We start from the raw sequence: 10,509 nt of genomic DNA, 5'->3' as shown, positions 1-10,509 counted from the left end.
TCTCTCTCTCTCTCTCTCTCTCTCTCTCTGTCTCTCTCTCTCTCCCTCCCTCCCTTATCTTGACATTCTAGCTTCCCTGTAAAAGACCATGTTTTGCAAGAAAACTTTACCCTTATTTCTAATGCCTTCCTTCTGAGATTATCTATCTATCATCTATCCATAATTATATATGTGTATATATTATCATATCACTTCTAGGATATATATTATTACATACATTCTGATCGATAGATAGAGAGAGAGAGATAAAGACAGAGACAGAGAGAACACAGTTGTCTGCATATTGTCCCTCCTATTAAGATGTGAGCTCTGAAGACAGAGATCAACTTTTTCCTTCCCTTTCTTTGTAGCCCCAGCACTTAGCGCAGTGCCTGGGACCTAGTAAGAAGGCACTTCACAGGTGATTCTTGACTTGCAGTGACGTGGCCTCAAGGAGAGAGACAGTTACATTTTTGCCTTTGATTCTTTACTGTCTAGCATACAGTGTACCTAATAAGTCATAGAATCATAATTGTAGAGCTAGAAGCAACCCTTGAATGCAATTCCATAATTTTACAGATAAGAAAACTGAGTTTCAAGGAGATCATTTGACTTGCCCAATGTAAAAAAAGGAGTAGATGGAAGAGATCAGATACTGGTTGATTGATTGGTGGATATATGTTAAAGGTCTGATTTTTTTTTGGTGCAGATTCATGAACTAGCCTGTTCTTGTGAAAAACTCGGGGTTTCCCCCTGAAGACTGAGAAGGATGATGGGATATTTGGGACACATCCCCACTGCCCTCCTATGCATAATGATTCCCTGCTCACTCATGTCACCTCCCAATCACAGGTAATGCTGTGGGAGAGGGGGTGAATTTGCTTTATTCTCTTAATTCATAGGCTCACAGTAGGTAGTATAGGGGATGGATGCCAAGCCCGGAGTCAGAAAGACCTGAGTTCAAATCTGTTGTCAGACACTCACTAGCTGTGTGACCCTGAGCAAGTCACTTCCCCCTGTTTGCCTCAATTTCCTCATCTGTAAAATGAGCCGGAGAAGGAAAAGGCAGTATCTCTGCCAAGGAAACCCCAAATAGGGTCACCAACAGACAGACATGAGTGAAACAACAACAACAGCAAAGAAAGAATAAAAATAATAGGGTTGTTGCGAGGATATGATGAGATAAAAATTATAAAGAGCTTTTCAGAGGCAGCCAGATGGCACAGTGGATTGGGCCTGGAGTCAGGAAGACCCAAGTTCAAATCTAGCCTCAGATATTTACTAGCTGTGTGACCCTGAGCAAGTCACTTAACCTCTGCTTGCCTCAATTTCCTCAACTGTAAAATGGGGATCATAGCAGCATCTACCTCCCTGGGCTATTATGAAGATCAAAGGAGTTAAAATGTGTAAAGCACTTAGCACAGTGCATGCCTTATAGTAGGTGATTAATACATGCTTGTTTCCTTCCTTCCTTCCTTATCACATATTCAGAGCCAGAAGAGAGCATGGAGGCCATTCTAGTACCACCCCTAATTTTACAGATGAAGAAACTGAAGCTCAGAAATGTTATAGGACTTGTCCATTGTCATAAAACTGGTAAATGTCAGAGGTGAGATTTGAACATGGACCTTCCTGACTCAATTCCAGGATTCTCTTACAAGGCAGTTCTCTATTTCAGAGGTTTCCTTTGTGTGAATACTCGAACCCCCAGTGCAGATACAATCACTCTCTTACTTAGATTTGCCTTGGCCCCAAAAATTCAGGCCCCTGTGGCCAACCTGGCAATGAGTCCCTCTGAATGTGGCTAGGCTAGACATCCACCAGGAGCCATTCAGTTCATCACTAGACCCTTCGTCAACACTGCTCTGGCTTTTTGGGTCCTGAAAGAGAAGTTAGACATTGCTAGGAAAATTCCAAGAATTCAAGTTCACCTCCTGACCATGATGAAACATCATGACCTCAATCTCACAAAGACTATCAATCCATTCACTCTCCAGGATACTCACAGCCTTCCAAATTAAAAAAGAAAAATCATTTCCAGAAATAAATCGCCTACAAATAAGCAATTTAATTAATCTCTGAGCTTAACAGGATTCCTAAGGCAGCCTGCTGACTTTTCTGTGACTGTAGAATGTTTGTTTTCTGGGTGTAAGTTACCAGAGAGGCTGTCATTCTTAGCCCTGACTTGAGCTAGGTAGATTTCACTGAAAAGACAGACTTATTCACCAATTAGCTCTAAAAGGGGGAAAAAGTCAGAAATAAATTATGTGTGTTGGGGTTAAGAGTGGCAATTAAAAGCAGTTAAATAGTCAAAAGGCAAAGGAGAAAAGTGATACCTCAGTCAGAGCCTTAGAACCATCACTAAGAAGATTCACCAGGGTGCAGAAATGGAGAAGGGACTGACAGTGTTTCAGGTAATTTGATGGCTTTAAAATAACTGAGTTAAGCAAGTAGTCAACAAGAAACAAAAGCTAAAATATGAAACTCTCATGTGGAATGCTTGCTCTCCCTCAGTAGGCTTGGGGGAGCCCCACCATGTTAGAAAATCAATGGTGGCCTCTTTGGGAATGCTTTCCTGGTGTTCTGGCATTTCTGTATCCCCCATACTTAGTGGTATCTTGGGTGTGGGAACTTCAAGTGACTTGCTTTGAATCTTCATCTAGGGACACATTTTGCTTCTGGTATGGAAAAACAACTCATCATGGCTTTGGTCTTAGTGTCTGATGGACTTATATTCATATATGCTCCCAGATTGTATCATGGTTGTTGCCATTCATCATTCCTTCTGAAAGAGGACCGATGCCACCATTAGGGGGATGTCTTGACTTGCAAATGAATTGGATTTAAGTGAGGCAGAGCTGGGCAAAATCATCAGCCTCACTCTCTCCTCAAGAGTCATCGGAGTCCAGTGGCAGAACATAGGTCAAGATGACCGGTGATGGTTCAAGATGCAATGGGAGACCTTGGCCTTTTTAAGCTAAAGTCTTTACCAGGTCTGAGTTTGTCAGAGGCAATGCCCATTCAAAAATTAAAGGTTAGGTAAGAATTGAGGCAAAAGATGGTCTAGTTTGCCTTCACAAAGAATTATTTTGGGAAGGGAAGACCCTCAGAGTTTCAGAAACACTGGCTAATTACACACACTCTGATCAATCAAAGCCCAGACAATGAGCAGGTGAGGCTTGGGCTGGGACCTATTATTGGCCAATCAGTCAAAGCCAGAGCTATTTGGGTTTAAAGGCATAGTCAAGTAGCTTCATTAGAATCACAAGGGACTTTTATCAAAGCCTGTTTTTTTCAGAGTTTTATTTCAACCTAACATACATGAAACTACATGAGACAAAACAGTTAATTATCCCAGTTCAAAAAAATAATGATAGGGGAGGCCAGGTAGCACAGCGAGTAAGAGCTTCGGCTCTAGTGTCAGGATGACATGTGGAACGAATCCGGGCTCAGACACTTATTACCCACCCAGAAACACCTGGCCATGTAACCTTGAGCAAGTTACTTAACCCCAATTGCTTAGGGGTGGCCAGGTGGCTCAGCGAGTAAGAGCACCAGCTCCAGTGTCGGGATGACCTGGGGATCACAGATACTTAGCACCACACCCAGAAATAACTGGCCTTGTAACCTTGAGCAAGTTACATAACCCCGATTGCTTAAAAAAAAATGATAGAATAAATAAATAAAGAAGGGGAAAAAATCTAGCCCCCATATCCCAAGATAATCTTGCAAAGTATAAGTGATCAGAATTTATATTCCTTTGGACAGAGCAACCACAAATAATAGTATTAGTCCTCAAGTGGAGGGGAAGCGGGGAGGAGAAGGAAGAAGAGGTTGGATCATAGATGTCACTTGCTAAGAACTCTCTAGAAAGAAAGAATGACAGGTGCCTTCACCTTCTGTTCTCTGCCCTTTGCTCAATGCAGACATGGCCCAGGTCCAAAGGTTGATGGAACGGGAAATCACAATCACAATCCCACAAATTTGGGGGATAAAGGGAGTTGGGTACAAATGACATTATTGGGATAGTGAAAAGGCAGAGCACAGAGATGAACTGACCTACAACCTATATAGGGCTTTAAGGTTTGCAAAGCAATTATTTCATTTTATCCTTACAGCAAACAATCCTGAGAGGCAGGTACTATTATTACATCCATTATACAGATATGAAAACTGAAGCAAGCGGAGGTTAAATGACTTGCTAGTCAATATAGCTAGTGAGTGTCAGAGGCAGGATATGAATTTGAGCCTTCTTGACTCCTAGTCAAGTGGTCTATCCATTATGCAAATATTTGAAGACAATTACCATGTCTTTTCTTCTCCAGGTCGAACATTTCTGGTTCTGTCAACTGATTCTAATAGAACATGCCTTTTGGCATCCTCATGCTCTCTTTTGAACTTTCTTCTCTAAGCAATTCCCAGTTCCCCTGGCACCTTTTTTGGCCTACTATAACTACCCTGGCTGCTTTGATCCAGCACACATAACTTCCAGCTACACACCTCAACCTGAGCCCTGGGACCACTCCACTCTGAAGTCATCTCAATAGCTGCTGAACTCCTGCCTACAGTCCCCATATTATAAATAGGTCCTGCTCACTTCTCCCTCTTTTACCAGAATGCCATACATTCATAATGGTGGCCTGGCCCCTTAGGGACATGATGACCTGCCTGAACTCATTCCTCCATGATTATCATGCTTCCACCCCACCATGCCCTCTCCATCACAGTGATTCTGAACACCTGGTCATCATTGTACAAACCCATTCCCCCACTGTCCATTCCCTTGCTCTCAACCCACTGCTCCCCTTCCCACAATAATGTCCTAGTAAATATTTACCCACCTAGTCCACTATGCTTTCTGGAATGTCTATTCCTTATGGAACAAACTTGCTTTAACCTTAAACCTTTTCCTTTTCCTCTCTTTCCATCTTCTTGCATTTATTGAGGCCTGACTCCCTCTTGATGACAGATTCTCTGGGAGCTTTTCCCAGCCCTGTCTCCTCTTTCACACATACCCCCAAATCACTGGCAAAATACTCTGCTCCCTATTGCCTATTCAGGATTCTCCCTCCACTACCATGACACAGTAATCTCTTTTCCTCTGAGATTCATTCAATCTGTATTTATCACCCAATCAAGATTCAGTAGCTGTTATCTACTGTTTTCTAGGACACTCTCCTGCCTTCCTAGATGAATTCAGTGCCTGGCTAACAGTCATCACAAATCATCTCTTCACATTAGGGGACTTCAACATACATATTGATGCTTCCATCAAACACCCTTTTCCCCAATTTACTCATTTCCCATCACCTCAGCTACATACAGAGATGATCAAACCCCTGATTTTACCACCACCTGCAAATGTTCCATTTCATGTTCATAAAACTGTGATATTCCTTAATCTGATCAAAATCTGTTGTCATTCTACCTTTTTCTCTGCCTTAAAATCCCAAACTCTGTTCTCCATCCTGACCATGACCTTCAATCCCTTCACCTTTCAGTCCTTTCCTAAGCCCATGCTCCTGCACTAATTACACTCTCTTCTCTTCCCTACCTTGACCCTTTGGTGAGCCAGTTCAACTTTACACTGCCCTCTTCTTTAGAGTCCCTTGACCACTCATCATATTACTGATCTTGCCCTGCCAAGCTCTGATCTTGGATTGATCCCACCATTTGATGTTTTTCCTCCAATTCCGCTGAGCAAAGCTGGAAAAAATCATGAAATCATGCCAACGGGGCCACTACAAATTTGAACTACGCAGTCCCAACTGGAAGCTGTCACCCCATGTCTGACATCCTCCCCTTCTTCTTCATCATCTCCTGGCCTCCCTGGAGCTAAAACTCTACCTTCTACAAGAATTCTTCTGAGGCCCCTTAATTCCTGGGCCTTCCCTCGATTCTTTATCTCCTATTAATCCCACTAATTCCTTGTTTGTTACACTTGTTTATGTGTTTTCCCCGTCATTGAGCTGTGAGCTCCTTGAGATCATAGACCATTATTTTGTTTGTTTCATTTTGCCCCAGCACCAAGTGCATCATTGGGCACATAGGTAAATGTTCAACAAATTCTACTTGCCTCCATCGTCACTGACCATTTCAGAGGGGCACATTTTGAGGAAGGACATCAACAAGAGTAGAATGACTATGAAGAGGAAGGGCCTTGAGTATATATCATGTAAGGGTCAGGTAAAGGAACCAACCTTAGAAAAGAGAAGGTTAGGGGACATGAAAACTTCCACCCAAAAGCTTTCCTGGTGTCCTGCAGCTGTCAGTGTTTTTCTCGCCACCACTACCCGTAAAATGCCACATGTTTTCTCCTGCCTGGATCTGTGATGTTATCCAAGTGGGAAACTCCCTATCCAGATTCAGAACAGCACCTGCTTCACATTTTATAATCTTACAGAGTTGCCTGGGAACACCAAGACTCTTCTCCAAAGTCACAGAATCTGTGTGTATCAGAGGCAGGACTGACTCAGAGACCGGAATGGTCCCCACCAAACCCCAGCTGCCTCTCCCAAGGAGGGTGTCCTTGCTATACACATCCATATCCGTACCTACATTTTTATGTAAGTATGTATGCATGTATGTGTATCTAAATACATGTAGGTTTATATGTATACATAACAAGAGACAAAGTTGCCTAAATATGCATGAAATATATATATATATATATATAAATTTATATGTGGATATACATGTATATTGTAGATAGATATAGATGGTATGTGCATATATATATATACATACAGATGCATAGAAGTACAGAATATAGATACAGAGATATAGTCATTGACATGGGTGAGATAGAGGCAAGGAGACAGAGATAGGTGAGACAGAGACAGAGATATTGATGATACAGATATGGATGACATAGGGATAATTAAAGATGCAAATGTGGAAATAGATATAGAGAAGGACTTCTGAAACTTCTTCCACTCATGACTCCTTCAGTACTTTTTAAACTGTGGGTCACAACTCCATATGGGGGTCACTGAATAGATGACAGAGTGATAGCAAGAGAGATAGGGAGAGAAAAGAGACAGACAGACAGAGAGAGGGAGGAAGAGAGAGAGAAGAGATGGAGAGAAGAGAAGAGAAGAGAAGAGGAGAGGAGAGGAGAGGAGAGGAGAGGAGAGACAGAGAAGAGAGGAGGGGAGGGGAGGAGAGGGGAAGGGAGGAGAGGAGAGGGGAGGGGAGGGGAAGGAAAGAGACAAAGATGGGAGAGAAAGAGAAAGATCCTTGATGTGTATTTTTAACTTTCCCTCTCAGAGGTATAGGTTCTTAAAAGTCCTGGATTCTCCATTTTGTCTCTGTATCACCAGTGCCTACCAATATAACTAACAAATGGCATTATCTACATTAATCAATGCTTGTTGATTGCCTGGGAGTGAGTCATCTTCAAATGACCTAACTGAAGGACTGCCCCATGGAACAGGGATTATATTTGTTTTGTCTGATCTAAAAGGACAAAACTCATAATAATAGGTAGCATCTTCAGAAAGAAAGATCTATGCTTGATCTAAAGATAACTCTCTGGGCAGCAAGGTGGCACAGTGAATAGAGCACCAGGCCTGTAGTGAGAAGGACCTGAGTTCAAATCTGGCCTCAGACACTTTACTTACGAGCTGTGTGACCTTGGGCAAGTCACTTAACCCTAATTGTCTTGCCTTCCCCTGTCCAAAAAGTAAAATAAAATAAAGATAACTTTCCTAACCACAAGGTCCTAACCATGATTCCAAAGTGGGAGGTGGCTGTGGACTCTTTCTCCCTGAGGTTGGGGGTGGGGCTTTTAGCAGAGGCTGGATGACCATTTGTTGGGGCTGTAATAAAGTGGCCTTTTGTTCAGGTCTGGATTGAAATATCTGACTGCTGAGGTCTCTTCTAATTATATGACTCTAGGAGGGAATAAAAAGTGTAAAACAGGAGAATCTCAGGGCCTCAATAACCCCCAAGCACCCAGGAGTCAACAAACAGCATCCCTTGTTAGATGTATGTTTAGATGTTAACCAGTTTTGATCTCCACTCTCTGGATACAGGTACTCTTTAGTGGTGAATTGAGAAATTCCACACCCACATTCGTCATCAGATATACATTCTGCAGAAACCAGGGCCTCCATCCCCAGTCATTGTTTGTCCTACATAGATAAGATAATCAAATATAGTACAGGCATCTCCATCCAGCTGGGAAGCGATACCCATCCTAAATTAGTGGTTGATAGAAAGGGTTCAATCTGCTTTGAAGGTTGCCTGGGTGACTAGAATTGATTTTTTTCTTTGCTTCAAATCTCCAGGACTAGGTTTAGAAAATTCAATCATCTCTGTGTGTTTTAAATTGTTTTCTGTGCAATGATTTTTACCCAATAATTAAAAGATGCGATGGACCAATCACTGTGAGGCTATTTGCCAGGTGATGTCCTGACCAGCCAGCCCTGCTGTTTACCACAAGGAGCCTGTAGTGCTCCCAAAGCCTCCTGCAGCCTTTGAGGCGTAGGGAGTCAAAAACCCACCCTAGGACCTCTTTCTTCTAATCTTGTCCACAGTGACTTAATAGGAAATGGAATTATCTTTAAAGGAATCAAATGAGCATAAGAGTTTTCCCAGCTATACATATATATACATATATATATATATATATATATATATATCTATAAATATATATATGTATATATATATATATATATATATATAAGCATATGTGTATGTTTGTATATATGTATGTAGATAGATAAGTTTAGATGAAAATTTTAAGTTTATATATAATACAAACCCCTCACTTCACAGATTAGGGGGAAAGTAAATGACTTGCCCAAGGTCACATACATAGTAAATGACAAAGGAAGCATTTGAACCCAGGTCCTCGGACTCCAGAGTAAGTTTTCTTTGTATTATACCACCTTGACAATTCTGGAATCTTCTATTGCAATAAACTTCAAAGTTTCCTGGCTTTTTGGAGTTTTCCTACCTAAGAAGTTAGAATAAGAAAAAAAATCAAACCTGCCAGAACAAGATCATGTAACCCACTCTACCCCACCCCACTCCCCTGGAATAAAATACTTGGTCTGATTTTATTTTAGAGTTGTCATTCTCTTTCCTCTAACCCCATTTAAGCAAGAGGCCCCAAAACAGAGGCTTAAGAGTGCTAGAGATCATTTATCCACCAATAAATGTTTATTAAGTACCTACTAAATTCCAGAAATCATGTTAGGCCTGGGGATACCTAGACAAAGATGAAATTGGTCCTGCCCTTAGGGTGCTTGCATTCTTGGACACCTTCTTCATGACATGGTCTGAAGCCTGCCCAAGGCTCCCTGCTGATCTTGCTGGTTGTATTCCTTCTTTGACCCCTCAGTCCTTCTTCCGTGGTGTTAGATTCACCTCCAGTGGCAAGGAGTTAGGCGGCTCCCTAATTAGAGGAGTCAGTGATGCTGATAGCATGAGGGCCTTGTCTAATTCCCTTAATCCAACTTCCTTCTTGTCCCTGCCCCCTTATCCCATGATTGTCTCCAGTTAAGTCACAGGATGCCTTTTCATTTTGGACCTTTCTTTGAACATGAAAAGAATAAATAGAAAGCCCCCCTTGCTTTTAGTATTGAGTGACCCACCTTATTCTCCCATTAAACCCCTTTTACTTCCAGCCTTTCCTGAGTAGGTAGATATGGGGATACCCCAGGTAGATATGGGGTCCTTCTGCCAGCATTGGAGCAGGGGCAGGGGGCAGGGGCAGGGAAATGGAGTGAAACCAGATGCTCTCCCTACTCAACCGCCTCTCCAGAAAGATCTACCAGGGTCATAAATGGTCATAAAGTTCAGGAAGGAAAGCCAAGCCAGGGCTTCCATTAAAGCTCTAATCCTGTTTCCAAATCCTAATGCATCCTCTGTTTAGTGTTTTCCTGACATCAGAAAGAGCTCTTACAAAGAGTTAAAGGCATCTTGTCAATGTTTGCCTTCTACGCACACTTTTCTTATTTATATTTGCTGAGATGGGTTAAACCAGTATGGGAAGAGGGAAGAAAACCATGAGCCTTTGGAATTATTCAAAAGGCAAAATTTAAGGTTCATTTTTGTGCCATTTGAAATCTCAGCAGTGGAAGAAAGAAAATGTGCCCTCATTTGGAGCAAATCTAAGTGATAGCCCTGCAGACAGTACCCTCTTCAGTCCTTGGGGAGTGTGGGAGATGGGAGCCTGCAGGCATTTTAGACAAGGGGGCATTTCTTTGAACCTGACCCAGACAGATTAAGCTATGAGTGCCAAAGAGCATACAGGTGCTTTTTTTTTTCTTTTTGAAGATTTGTGAGTTTTAATTTTTAGATGTGTCATTGGATTTAAGTTTAATTTAGTCATTGAATTCATCAATCCATCACATTCAGTTTCATACAAATCACCATTATGTACATTGGGGGCAGGAATGGGGCAGAGAGACAGAGAGGAAGGGAGGGAGGGAGAGAAAGAGAGACAGAAGGAGAGACAGAGAGAGAGAGGAGAGAGAGAGAGAGAAACAGAGGGAGAGACAGTGAGAGAGGAAGAGAGAA

Source organism: Petaurus breviceps, unplaced genomic scaffold (genome assembly GCF_028583685.1).
Source record: "Petaurus breviceps papuanus isolate PSGF00001 unplaced genomic scaffold, PetGlider_PUasm1.0 100, whole genome shotgun sequence".
Taxonomy (NCBI): Eukaryota; Metazoa; Chordata; class Mammalia; order Diprotodontia; family Petauridae; genus Petaurus; species Petaurus breviceps.
This window is presented reverse-complemented; position numbering follows the sequence as displayed.